We start from the raw sequence: 12,717 nt of genomic DNA, 5'->3' as shown, positions 1-12,717 counted from the left end.
ATTTTGAAAATTCCTGCAGATATAAAAGAAAGAGAGAAATTCTTCCAATCCCACTGGCAGTGCAGCTTGCTCCAGGGGAATAAATCACCCGCTGACTATCCAGGTTTCGCACAAGAGGGGAAAAAAAAACATTATAAAAGTTGAATTCGAATTAACCCTTCAGAGTGTGTCAGAGACGCTTCGCTCCATCCGATTGGATCAACCCCCCCAAGGGAATGAGACGACTGGGGCGGCCGACCGCTCTTGATTAACGGCACTCGGGACCCGAAGCAAGTTGCATCACAAAAGCAACAACGACGGCCGAGATTCTAAAATTAGCAGAGGCGCTTTTTCTGGGCCAGACGATTTCATACCCCCAAGTGACCCCACCTCCACCCCTCTGTAACAACTTACAGCTTCTTAAAAACTTGAAATTAGAGTTGAGTGGTGGAGAGAGAGAGCCTTCTGGGACATTAACGTGCTGCAGACCGACTGAATGAAACCAACAACTCAGCGCGGATGTTTGTCCATTTTCTCGGTTCCGCGCCACGGAAATAGAAATCCACGTGGTTTCATAATCGTGGCTGCATGGTTTATTCACACCTCCTCGTCAGAGCAATTTCATCACCTCTTTGTGTGTTCCTGTCGTCATCCTTTGTCCCGGCGCTGCATCAGCAACTCGGCTCGAGCGCTCTGACTTAGCCGGGGGTTGTGACTTCTCCACTCACTTTTACAACCTCACCAAAAATATGGCACAGGTGACCTCGCTGCCTTTTCCCTCCTCTGCACCCTCTTCAACCTTGCACAGGAATTTATGTCTCTATTTTTTTTTTTTATTATTATCTAATCCTAGATTAATCAAGAGCAAATTCCAGTTTTATCACCAGAGAGGGAAAACAATGAAGCTTTTTTCAGATTGGACTGGTTATCTGCAACTTCCTGTGTCCAGTGTCTCATGGTGGCAGACGCACAGTGGTACAAATTTAAAGAAAAAAAAAGGGGGGGGGGGTGGTTGCTGGGGGTGTCCTACCTGTGAGGGCAGAGAGTCTGGCTCGGGTTCGTCCACTTGGACCTGCAGATCACCGGTTGGTCCCGCGTCCCCGGCTCCTAATCCTGTCATGAGCGCTGCGTCTTAGCCAAGAAAAAAATCTGCCTGACTGCCCATAAACTCCGAGCCTGAGAGTGAAGGACGACACACTGCTACTCCGTCCCTCTCTCTCTCTCTGTCTCTTGCTCTCTCTCTCTCCCTCTCTGTCTCTCTCTCTCCCTCGATCGTTCTCACCCTCTCTCCCTCCCTCTCTGAACAAGTCGCTCCCCCCCCCCCTCTGAGAATGTTGAAACAGAGAGAGGGTTGGTGGGTGGGGGATAGGGCTGGGGGGGGGGGGCACAAGACATATACATAACACACACACACACGTACGAGTGCGCACACGCTTGCAGTAGGGCTGCAGCTTCGCACCGCCCAGATTTGTCTTTGTGTCGGTCTGCCTTGAGAAGCTGTGTGTGTGTGTGTGTGTGTGTGTGTGTGTGTGTGTGTGTGTGTGTGTGTGTGTGTGTGTGTGTGTGTGTGTGTTTTTAAATAAATTACCAAAAAAAAAGAAATCTGGGCACCCAGGTGGAACAGCTGCAGCAGGCAGGAGCTTCTCCCACAGATAAATCACTGCAATTTCTTCCCCAAACTTGCTTCGCTCTGTTAACATCTGCCTCTGATTAGCTCGTCCCCCGCGCTGTCGGCGCTCTGCGAAGTTATTCTGACCGAGCCGTCGTTACCTGAACCTTGTCGCCGTTCTTCTTCTTCTTCTTCTTTGGGTATGACTCATCCTTGGAACCTGGTGGGATTCCTTGTTTCAGTCTGCGACCTCGGCACGTCAAGTTGATTGTTGATCGTTGTCGTCCTCATCGTCGTCGTCATTGTGATTAATCACTTTTGGGATTATCCCAAATTCACTGGTGCCGTTTTCAGAGCTTTCGTTTTTCATCCTGGGATCCCGCTGAGTGGCTTTGCATAACCAATTATCCAAAACAACGCTTTTGTCATGTTTAGCCCTCTGTTTACAGCCTGCAGTGAGCCTGCTCCGTTGCAGCTTCCTGCCTTAAACCGGTGCTTTGTTGCAGCGTCTTAATGCTCCAAAGGGAGGAAACCGGTGGGCACAAGGATGTCGGTGGTAATCCCAGAGATTGGCCTTTTGTGACATCACACGGGGCTGATTTCGCTCCGTGCCCGTGGGAGATGGGCTCTGGTCGTTTCTGTGGTCTTGGCGTGTTTATGTTCTTAAACAATCTGCTCCCTGTTTTTCATTGATCTCGTGTAATTCACCATTCACACCGGAGCTGCCGGCTGTTACTGTCGCCGTGACGCTCTGGCACGTGCAGACCCCCAGACAGTGTCAATCCCCGCTGAGTCGAGCAGGGCATTGTGGGTAATTCCAACGGTGCCAGCTCGCAGCGCTGCCTCGCTCATCGATTTACTGCCGTCTCTCCTCCTCCTCTCGCTCTCTCTCCTGTGCTCAGAGTGAAACAGCTCCATATTAGGATCACTTTTCAGTGCAGCACGAGCTTAAGCAGCTTGTTTTGCTGCCAAACACTCAACGACTGCGGGGGCACTTACGCTAGAACAACGGTTTCGAGCAGCCGATGCCTGGATATCGTGCAGGGCTGTAAAAGCGCAACGCCGGCGCAGCGGCGCTCATCTCCTCGAACATCTGTGAAAATGGGGGCAGGCGAATTTCCAAACGCAGCCAAATGCGCATTTCGGAACGTTACCTGCGGTGCGTTCGCACGTGTTCGTTTACAGTACACGGGGCAGCTGCGGTGCCCGAGGGTGAGCCAGGCGCCCAACGTGCACCTTGTTAACAACGCTTCAAAGGCATTCTTGAAAACAGGTCGACATCCTTTTACACTTGGTGGACTTTGGTGCCTCAACATGGGGCACCAAAGTCAATTTGGATCTTTTTAAAAAAAAAGTGGAGGTTGTTATCTCAGCGTGCTAATCCTGCGCTGCACCTCCAGCGGTTTAATGAACAGAACCTCACCGATGCTGGCGGACCCGTCAGAGTGGCTGTAAATCCATCTCGGATGCTTAAATCCGTAACTCGCCCCGATTGTGCGTTGGAGACGAGCCGGCGGTCGCGCCATGTAAACATTAGGAACCGTCCTCTAATTACACTAAAGCTGCATTTCCTCCCTCACGGACGAGGGTAAACATTTTTGCGAAGCCCTTCCCCGCCTCAGAATGGCTGCTGTTGTTGCCCTAGCCTCGAGTTTCAGTGCCAGAAATATCAAGAATCAGACGCCTGGTCGAGACGTCAACACTGTTTTTGGAAGTCGCGAGCCTTGACCTCACCGAAACGATACGTTTGGAAGTCACATCCGAGGAACACGGAGCTGTGTAGAAGCCGTTTACTGACAAATTATTCCTGAGTCAAATGTCAACGACCTGCAGCCTGAAGCCCGTTATAACTGTCGGAAATAATGTTTTTTTTTTTTATTTTGTCTGGCCGGCGAATCAACCATTGTTCTTCCAGACCTGGCGGTCGTCTCGGACAGATTGGAAAAGCCATCGGTCACATAATAAGCAGTAATAAGTAACACGTAAAAAAAAAGCTGAATTAGTCACATGTCGAGTGTTATCACTCTGTGTCTTCCCTATCATGACTGTATCACATTACAGTAGTATCAGTGTTCCTGCACAGCTCTTCTCCCCGTGGGGTTAAAATAACAGAACAGGGAGAGAAAAAACACCCGTCTCCGCCAATGTCAAGAATGAGTCCTCGCTCTGACGTCCCAAAATGAAAAAAACAGGGACAAGATAAAATTAATTGCTACAACCTGTGGGGGGGGGGGGGATTAGAATTAACAACTTAATTCTAATTCCAGTCCTCCTCACCAGTGAACTCGTTTCCACCCTTAGCCTTCAACCAGCGACCGTCTGGATGAAAACATCCCTCTCCCTCTGTAACCCTTCACTGGTCAGAGCAAAAAAAAAAAGAGAGGACATAGTAGTGCAGAGGCTGCATAGCTGTTTTCTCCGAGGGGAGAGCAGAGTAAGGTCACAGAGCCAAGTTGTCCAGCGCTGGAACCGCCAAGCAAACACAACTTGGAGGACGAAGCAGGGACTTCTCAGTTGGCCAGAGGATAGTGGAGGTCCTTTTATGTAAAAATCATTTGCATTTGAGAGATCTGAGAGAACAACCGATCGACGTGTACAGAATGGAAATATGTGCTGTGCATCTGCTTAGGTTCTCAGTCCTTCGAAGGCTTCTTCAGCACTTGGAGAACCGAAAAAGTCTTTGGGATTGAAGGTGAAACACCTTCAAGTCAGTCAGTGCTTTTACATGCAGAGCTTAATCGAACTAAGCAATAATTCGGTTTTCTCGTCCAATCGGAGTTCTCACCTTGGTCCCCGTATACATGCAGCTGAGAAATTTGAATTATTGACGGGAACATGTCATCCTCCCAACACTAGGGGGTGGAGTGAGTCTTTTCAGCTGGTCAGCTGCTTTCGGTTGACATATTAAATCATTATGATATGGAACGATAGTTCATAATGTACGTGTTACTTGCTTAGCAGATAAGCTGTACCCTATTTCTTGTGCTCATGGTGATTTTAAAAGGCAGACAAGAACGTCGTTTGCTGTTGGAGGGCCACAACAACCCAAAACTCTCGTTCTTGTTGGATTCGGGTTCGGAGCAGCCTGGTGGGAGAGTTTGTGTACAGGTTTTGCAAAGGAACGGGGTCTTCAGTTATACACACGCTCATTAAAGTGCCGACTGTGGAGGAAGCTCGTGCCGCTGCACGCCGTTTCCAGCAGAATAACAGCAAAATTACCTAAATAAAAACAAATCAGAAAAACATCTCTTTGGTGTGCTTTTATTTACAAAGTTGAAATTCTTCTAACTTACAAAAAATGTGAACCCTAACCCTAAATACGAAGGAATACGGTCTCCGTTGCGCGTTATTTTAATATGTCCATCTCTTTTAGAAGAGAAAGCATCGCCCCGGTCTCATCCTCTCTCCAAATGTCAACATTCTTATTCGCGTTTGCCAGGTTGTTTCGCGTTTTGTTAGACGACGTAGTTGTGCGGTCATGAGTTGCGAGAGCGAGGCGTGGCGCGTGCGCACTCGCGTTGTCCAGTTAATAGTCTGATTAAGACGTATACATGGCAGAGAAATTCGAATTCCAATCGCATTATCTGGGTGTCTCAATCGGAGTTCTCTGATTCCAATCTAATCGGACTAAGGTGTTTACATGCACGTGAGTTCTCCTATCATAATCGGACTAAGGCAATAATTTGAATTTCTCTAGTGCCATGTAAACGCACTGAGTGGTTGTTTGGGGGTTCTCGAGGCACTTTTGCAGAAGATCAGGCTGAGTCAAAGCTAGCTCATGGCTTGAGCACGCCACACTCTTGAGCCAACTGATTTGTGCAGATATCAAAAGTTCATGTCGCTCCGCCCAAACACCCCAAGCCAAATAGCCATTCCTGCAAACACGCTGCAAAACATCCAGAGAGACCACTATTGTTTTTTTAAACTAATTAAATCACAACCCAAGTGACAGTACACTGGATAAAAAAAAACAATCCAGTCTTCTCCCACCAAAGATTAATCGATTGGGAAATAACTCCTCTTCCCTGAAAAACTATGAGTCCGAAAACATTGGAAAGGGCGGATTGGCTCCGATTAAATCTGACAAAAGTCATTCAACAACCAGCGATGCAGTGATTTACTTTCATTTAAACTCATTTTTCCATTAAAGTACAGTACCGTAAACTGGCTGCAGAGTACATTGTACCCCAAACTTAAAATTGTGTCACGGTCTTTGGGCTTGGAATGCTTAGGTTTCTCTTCCCATGTGCTCGATATCTGGTTTCTGTACTTCCACGTGGCTGATGATGTCATGACACACCGTCCACGTCCAGGAATTTGGCTGCAAAATGCAAATCTTTTAGTTTTTCACTTGAGATAATCAAGTTCAGCTGACGTCCAAATATCTCAGTTGTGTAACCGCGAAAGCCTTCTAATCGTATTATCAAGGTCAAAAACTACACCAGCCCTGTTTTGGGGCCGACATATCCCTCCTTTACGTGTTGAATCATCATTTTCTAACTCTGTGGCTATGCCACGTTTGTGCTTATGGATATTTTCTGCCTCATAAAGTGAAAGCCTATCTATGATCAGGAGAGTCGACAATCTCCACCTCAAACATTAGATTCTGTGCAAATGTTACTGGGCACAAAAATTAACCACATAACAACATAATCATAACAGCTTGGGGTCATGAAAAACAATAACAAACATTGTTCATATTGGACAACCAAATATACACTCTATTAAATCCCAAACTAAATTAAAAAAAAGTGCACTGTTTTCAGGATTTATAAGTGGATTATGATTACAGGAAATCATTTCTTGCTGTGACGCAAACATGGAACCTCTGTTTCTGCCTTAACAGATCACTGATGATTCATGTGCGCCCAGTGAAATTCCACACCCGCCACGGCCTGCACAACCAGGTGTTGCTGGGACAGCAAAACCACGCACTGGCGCATTTGGGCTTGCCCGCTAATAACAAAGCGGACTCGGGATTTCAAAAGAGGCTTTTTATAGGGCAGAAAATAACATTTCGGGCAGCGAATGTTCATAAAACCACCGTGGATTTCATTTGAACGCTGTAATTTGCATGTTTGTCTTGCAGAAGTGTCCACTTTGCAACCCATTTTGGACAATTAAAATAGGCGCGGTCCACTCTGGCAGGCACTGGTGGGACGACCGACTTTTTATTTTAAACAAAAAAGGAGAACCGCGGCTGCCACACAGCAGCGCTCAGACGCTCCGTCAGTGTCTCCTAACTCTTTCTGCAGCTCTGTGATATAACCACATTTTACATCACGTCTACCGAATTTGGACCTCTTCACACGTCTTCTGTATTTTTCTAGATTGAACAGGTCGACTGCAGCCGTGAGGCACGACCACTAAGACAAGCTGTAGTGTTGTGGCCCATGAGCCATTTATCAAATGTAACCGTCTGTTTATAGCAGCTCTCTCTCGCCCTCTCACACACACACACACACACACACACACACACACACACACTCAGTCACACTCACTCACGCACAATGCAGCATGAGGCGAACTGTAGTTTATATGCAGGGCCACTGTCGGTGTGATTAATTGGGAAGTAGCGGCAAGGCAGGCAGATCTTTGGGGAATATTTTCCGTTGGGCATCATAAATATTCCGCTTTGGCGAGGGGAGGTTCTTTCCAGGGCAGGAGGTGTCGGCGAACTTTCGGCGGATGCCACACGAGTGAGTCTGACACTCGATCTCGACGATCCTTCGTTCTCCACCCACGCTGTCAGACCCTGAAGGTCCCATGTGATACTGCTGGGATCTTTAATTAGAGCTGGAATTCAAATTACAGGAGAAGTGAAGATTCCTCCCAAGATTCATGATCCAATAAAAAAAAAAAGTCCAGTTTTTGCCTGAGCTTGCAGCCTTCTGCCATTGCGAGTTTGCGCAAAGCTGGGTTTTATTTCTTTCGTTTCTCCTTTTCTCCTTTCGGCAATTGCCCTTCCAGTCACTTGCTCTTTCTTTCTTTTCAGCCTCGACTCATCAATCGTCAATGCAAGGCTTTGTCCTTCGCTCCACTCTTCCACCTTTAACCCTTTTTTGGAAAATTGCTTTCAGATTACTTTATTCTAAAATCTGCCTTTCCGATATAGTGGCAGCTTGAGCAACAGCGAAAAAAGGCAGGAAGTCATCTGATGACATCATCTTAATTAAACACGGTCTCATAAAGAGAGTCTCTCTGATGGTCCTCTGTTGGCAGAAGCTCAAATCTGCCTTTCATCTCTCCGGCATCTCCAGCTGTTCTTGGTCCTCATGTCTTTCATGCTTTCACCTTCGCTGCTGCTGCTGCTGCTGCTGCTGCACCTCCTCTTGGTCCAGCTGCGAGAATGCTGGTGTTTTTGAGCGTAAGAAAAAAAAAAAAGGCCTGCTTTTAATCTCCGTGTGAATCTCAGCCTACAGGCCGTCAAGACCCTGGATCCTCTTCCCGAATATCCTGGATCGACGCTTTTGTTGACACAATGGTCTTAGCCTTAGTCCCGTCTGTCCGTTGTTTGTACGCTGGCAGACTAAACGGAATGGTTCCTGAATCCCTTTGGATTTATCTAAGTGGATCCATCTGATAAAGAGCCCATTGAAAGACTTTGGAAGTGGGGGAGGCAAAACTTGGAGTGTTTTTTATCACATTCAAGCTCACAAATCAAGGCTGTTTATTCTTGGTTTAGCCAGGTGACCAGAGCTCGAGGCTTCTTATTTGGAGCAAGTGGCGACACTCGCAGCAAGCTGCACTTTTCCCAATCATATGGGAATAAAGCTCAAACTTGGAAAGAGGCTCATCAGACTTTTTACACTCAGTTCAATGAGTCACTACAACTCAGTCCAACATTATCCGCCAATTGCTGATTGGTCTCCCGAGCAATCCAAACTCAACACCTCCTGACATCATCCCAGCATCTCGCAAATAAAATGATGCTCCCTGGCTCAATAAATATGGTGTTATCACTATAACCAAGTCCAAGTCTTTTTTCTTTTCTTTTTTACAACACCGTCCTCGTCTGTTGACCGGCCAAAGAGAAGCTCTTCCCTTAGCTGCTTCCTGATCCTCCTCCTCACACACACCCTCTCCTGTAACTCCGATATCAGTGTTTCAAATATCTGTCACATTGAGAGGCCACTCTGTCTCTCCCCTAGGAGCTCCGCTAGATGATACTGCAATCTGTCCAAGAGACAGTGGGTATTATGTTGTACACAGTAACTTATTAGTGATTGATGTTCAAATAATCACAAGGTAAAAGGATAAATTCTGCCTGTTCACTGGCAGCTCTCAAACTACCCCCTTCGTGCTGCCTTCAGCTCTCTGTCTAGGTCTTTGCGATTTATGGGAGACTGAAATGCGTAATTGTGGTGGTGCGACTTCAGTCCACATTAACGACCGCCTACTCCACTCACCTCTCCCGTGGACGTACTTGGTCGGCGCCCCACCGCCCTGCGTCGTCACTATAAAGTTACAAACAAGAAGCGAAAACAACTCATTTTTGTTGGACTCTTTTTCTTAGGATGCTAAAAAAATTTCATTCCGCATTGGCGTATTTTGTCAGCAGAGCAGCGGTCGCAGTTTCCCACATCTGTGATTAAATGTGCGACGTTGCATCCGAAAATTTGCCAGCCACTGTTGATCCGAAAATAAAGTCGTCACCACTCTGTCCCACCAGTCGTTACTCCTCGTTCGGCTCCATACGAGCTGCAGTAGAATTAAAACCAGTGACTTGATATAGTCCGCGAACAGGAAGTTGATTCTTATTCATTTTCAGGTGAAACTAGCCGTAGTTTGCACTATACTACCCCTAGTGGTTAAAAAAGCACTAATGCAATCACAAGTGGCACGCTCGAGACGCATGTTAATGCCACGTGCGAACAGATGCTTCAAGATGCGTACTTGTGATACGATCCCCCAAAACAGTTACAAGTGGCCAAGTGCAAACAGGGCCAGAGAGTCAGAAAAAGTCTTTTTGAGGCTTTTTTCATCTTCCCTTTATGAAATGATTCCTCCTCCTCTTTAGATTTGGACCTAAAGGTTGACTTCATCTGTTTGTTAAGATAACTCCCAACCCCAAACATGAGAAATCTCACTTAATCGGACAAATATTTGGAAGGGGAGCCAGAAGATGAATCGGTATCGGCAGCGTGCCACACATGACGCCATATTTGTGGTCCATCAAAGACGCCACAGTTTTTTTGCAGTGACAGGAAAAGAGCTGACAAGTGAAAAGCAAGAGACAGATGTGGAGTGACTGAACTACAACAAACTCCTGCTGGGTTTTGATTGTTAGTGCCATCATGTAACTGATTGGGTGAACTAGTTGTCACATTCTCAAACAGACAGATGGGCCTTGCCAGCTAGCGCTAACACTCCGCTTATCAAAGTTGGTCCTAAGTGAAAGGCCAAGAACTGCTCCCTCGCTTCTGGCCATTGTATCTCCCACTGGTCTGGAATTCAGTGAAACACAGACTGAAAAAAAATGCATAAGTATATATTTTTTCATTACTTTTTTTGTTCAAGTATGCAGCTGCTGAAGATAAACTGATCCTTTATTGTACTCTCACGCCAACCAGTAAAAGCACAAATGAAAAAGCAGATCCATCAAATTTCCTTTTGAAGATTTCGGGATTTGACCTTTCAGAGTGTTTGTGTATTTTCACTGCTCTAGAAGCTTAATCAGTTTAACCCACATAAAAGAATGTCAAGATGTTTCCTATGGCTCTTTTTCCATACTCTGCATGAAAACCGCAAACTCAGAGATACACATGGAAACAATAAAAACATTTTATTGCCTCCTGCCTGCCGGGACGCGCAGCTATGTCGTCACCGGCTCATCCGCTTGTCTCGGACATTTCGCGGAAGTTCCGTCTCAGCTCGGCATCTTGACGGAATCAGCTGATCCGAAATCCGGCAGCTCAGCTGTTTGCCCTCCATGCGTCCGTCGGCGAGGCGCACAATGTGTGCATTACTACTTTCATCTCCCGGCTCCTCCTCCGGCCTTCTTTTATCTTGTGTCCTTGGTTGCACATGTGGTCCCATACAAGTGTACAAGTACAGTGCGAGGACTTGCATTCCAGTACTCACCAATACCAAACACTTAGGGCCATTATGTTACCATGTTGTAGAATTACTTTGATGTTTTTTCCTTTTTCCACAGATGTTCTGTTCTTTGAACATTACTCTGCATGTTTTTCTAGAATATGGGTGACACGTTTCATTCCAGTACAAACACAAATTTAACAAAATTGTCTTTAACATACATGTACAACTGGTATCTATTTCGTGGTATTGGCACGTATTTTAGGAGTAGAGTGTCCAACCCGGTATTATTAGAGGTCAATAGAGGTCAGGTCAGAGGTCACAGAAGGAGCCTGGAGCCACGTCTCTGACCTATGATTTCACCAGTGGCTCATCTCTGCCTCGTCGCTACTTGAAACACATGTGCAAACTTGTGGACTTGTTCGCAGAAGACGACAGAAGGAAAAAGACTTTTATTTCCATGGCTGGTTGGGTTTTTTTTTTTTTATTATCCATTTTTTTTCTCTTTCCACTGCACGTCGTCCAGTCTGGTGGCCAGGTTACCCGTGTTAATGTTTTTTTTTTTTTTTTTTTAATCGCCGCGCTTGACTGCCGAGAGACTTTAAAGACCTCGCTAAACCCTCTGCAGAACCTGGCGAGTTGCAGTGTGGGGGGTCGCTTCCAGAACTGTGACGGTTTTGCGAGGAAGGCCGAGTGAGTCAGCCAACCCAGTTCTGCTCAGTGGCCTCTCTTTATAGACGTAATCACGGCCAGCCTGAGAGGTTCCTGTGTTGGTTCTTTAACTAGATAATGCTTGCTAAACACTGCCAAGCTCTTTATCTACCCCTGGAATCAAAATCGGTTGCATATTGCATGCACACACACTCCGGTCTGGGCTGTCTGCTGTGTAATTTTGGTTTTTCCAGTGAAGGCTACACGCCCGAGAACGAGGCGGAGCTCTCGAAGAAAGACGCAAGAGAAGAAGCTGACCGCAGGCCAAGGATGGAACGCTGCAAATACGCTGTGGATATGCGGCACAAACGGACAACAAACGGGAATCCCACTTCTTTTAACCAGCAATGGAAAAATTCAAGTCCGCCTCAGAGGTTTTGGGGCATTTTGTGAAAGAGAAGATGGAGTAAGATGGAGGATGGAGTTCTGCAAATAATGTCGTACAAACAAGGTTCTGGCACAGTGTTCGGATAATCAGTCTGACAGCCAATCATTGGATTATCACGTTGAGTTTACTGAATTGAGGTGAACATTTCTGTAAACCATCTCCTCCTGATGAACACGAATGCACCGTGATAACACAGCAGCCACAGCCAATCATCCTGTTTACGTGCAATGTGACTGATCCAGCTGCATCGCGGTGCTATCAGTCATGTGCACTCAAATTGGACGCTTTCCTCGACTTGCGGCAGCCAAGTCGGAGAATTAAAACACATTTTTCCTTTCTCGGTGACAACTAATTGCCAGAAGTCTGAAAGGCTCCTCCAGAGATGTGAACCTCTAGGAAGAGGATGCACAGGCGGATAAGAAGAGAAGCCAACGGTCGAGACTGGAATGGTTGGGTCACGTCTGACGATCTGGTCTTGTCGAGATTATCTGTCTTGTTTATTGTTATTTCTTTTTTTCTGTAAGATGAAGCAGGGAGGGCAGAGACGCGGATGTGGATGTGTAGATGCAGCTCCCTGTGGACTGTGACCGGGATGAAAGGGGAGGAAACCAGGGAGCCCTGGAGGGCCGCTGCCCTGGACTGTGTCTAACACGCACGCATCATCTGCGCGCGCACACACGCTCCCCGAGTGAATCGAGTCTATAAACGAGAGACTAACCCTGCAGATCTGGTGAGCAGATGACGTTAATTGCTTCCATCTTCCTTCACAGGCGCCGCAGAGCTTCCAAGGAAAATCAGAACACATTCAAACACACATTAAACACGCCGCTCGTTCTTTGTCTCTCCCTTTTTTCCTTCTTCTTTATCAGTGATTGGCAGGAGCTGAAATCGACAGACGGACTGAGACCTCTGCGTGGACGCATGGATGGAGGATTACAGCATGGTACTCCATTTAAACATCACTCATTCATCCTGCCAACCTCCAACTGAG

The 12,717-nt window shown here is 46.7% G+C and overlaps 1 protein-coding gene and 1 long non-coding RNA gene across 2 annotated transcripts in view; one reads left to right on the top strand and one right to left on the bottom strand.

Moving 5' to 3' along the window:
- The window catches only part of lrrc17 (leucine rich repeat containing 17), a 20,414-nt gene extending 19,198 nt beyond the window's left edge, over positions 1-1,216 (bottom strand). The window contains exon 1 of the mRNA XM_076030282.1: positions 1,010-1,216. The gene's annotated coding sequence lies outside the window, so the exon portion shown is untranslated. The remainder of the gene's footprint in view (positions 1-1,009) is intronic.
- LOC142890942 (uncharacterized) overlaps positions 1-12,717 on the top strand; it is a 22,173-nt gene extending 9,456 nt beyond the window's left edge. The window contains exons 2-3 of the long non-coding RNA XR_012927156.1: positions 12,251-12,456; positions 12,596-12,717. This is a non-coding gene — a long non-coding RNA (uncharacterized LOC142890942). The remainder of the gene's footprint in view (positions 1-12,250; positions 12,457-12,595) is intronic.

Source organism: Nelusetta ayraudi, unplaced genomic scaffold (genome assembly GCF_046127955.1).
Source record: "Nelusetta ayraudi isolate G7.1 ecotype Tasmania unplaced genomic scaffold, CSIRO-AGI_Nayr_v1 ptg000027l, whole genome shotgun sequence".
NCBI classification, from domain to species: domain Eukaryota; kingdom Metazoa; phylum Chordata; class Actinopteri; order Tetraodontiformes; family Monacanthidae; genus Nelusetta; species Nelusetta ayraudi.
The sequence above is the reverse complement of the archived record's forward strand: the minus strand, read 5'-3'. Positions and strand labels throughout refer to the sequence as shown.